The sequence below is a fragment of the Pectinophora gossypiella genome, chromosome 5 (assembly GCF_024362695.1).
Source record: "Pectinophora gossypiella chromosome 5, ilPecGoss1.1, whole genome shotgun sequence".
NCBI lineage: Eukaryota > Metazoa > Arthropoda > Insecta > Lepidoptera > Gelechiidae > Pectinophora > Pectinophora gossypiella.
Window position 1 is genome coordinate 15574018 of NC_065408.1, and position 285 is coordinate 15574302.

Below are 285 nucleotides of genomic sequence, written 5' to 3' on the forward strand. Positions count from 1 at the left end.
AACCTCCAACGAAAACAGATAGCCACAGATGAAGTTAGTTTGAAGCAAGTAAAAACAATGTGGCGTTTTGCACTGCTTCAGGAGCCGTACGTGGGCAGCACAAGTAGCATGAAAGCGTACAGAGGCGCAAGAATCTTCCAAATGGCCGAACAGGAAGAGGGAACTGTGAAGGCAGTAATTGCAGTCTTCGACAAGATATGGACGTCACACAGTTCCCAGAACTCACCACAAATAACACTCAGTGGTGGGGATCCGAACAAGCGCCTGGGAGATCATCGTGGCTTC